Source organism: Chrysochloris asiatica, unplaced genomic scaffold, assembly GCF_000296735.1.
Source record: "Chrysochloris asiatica unplaced genomic scaffold, ChrAsi1.0 scaffold00001, whole genome shotgun sequence".
NCBI lineage: Eukaryota > Metazoa > Chordata > Mammalia > Afrosoricida > Chrysochloridae > Chrysochloris > Chrysochloris asiatica.
This window is the reverse complement of record NW_006408519.1, coordinates 32584703-32585675: the sequence shown is the minus strand read 5'-3', so window position 1 is coordinate 32585675 and position 973 is coordinate 32584703.

Sequence of the window (973 nt, the reverse complement as noted above, 5' to 3'; positions counted from 1 at the left end):
ATGGGTTTGCCATGCCGACCTTGGAGTTACCAGTCCAGTGCTTATCCTTCAGTACCAACCAGGCATTTTTCCTTGCCTACCTCTCTGTTGTTGGAGTTTTTAAAGCAGTTGTATCTACAACAGTTTGCTCAGGTAGACAAATATCAACTTCATATACATGATAATAAGTATGAACCAAAAGACACAAAAGCAACTTTATACCCAGTTAATACATTCTTCCAAGCATATATGCCACTTTACATATTTCAACCAAGTAATTAATCACTAGGACTCCTGGTGTGATGCTATAGAATAAACAGTGGACTGTGAACCACAAGGTCAGTAGTTTAAATTCACCATCTACCCCTCAGAAACCCAGTACAGGGTCACTATGAGTTTGAACCAACTCCAAAGCATTTAACAACAACAACTAAAATAAGTCACCAAGAAAGCCTGAATACTTTTTAAAGATGGAACATTACACAGTTTATATTATTCAATAAAATTCAAAATAAAAAAACAAATGTAAAGTCTGAAATCACAAGTGTCTGTAAACCAAGAAACAAACAACTATACTATATGTGGGGCCAACTAGAAAGTGAAATTATTAAATTTAGGGCTGAATGAAAGTGAAAACATACTTGTCAAAATTCTGAAGAACGTATTAATGCAGTGCTTTAAGGGCATATAATGTTGTCGTTAGGTGCCATTGAGTTGGTACCAATTTTGCACAGCAGAACAACCTTATGCACAACAGAATGAAACACTACTCAGTCCTACGCCAACCTCACAATCACTGCCACATTTGAGCCCATTGCAGCTGCCACTGTGCCAATCCATCTTACTATGGGTCTTCCTCTCTTTATCCAACCTTCCACTTAACCAAACAAGATAGGGACCAAGACTGGTACTTCCTGATAATATGTCTGAAGTATGAAAAACAAAGTCTGCCCATACTGCATACTGGATTCCAAGGAGCATTCTGACTGTAGTT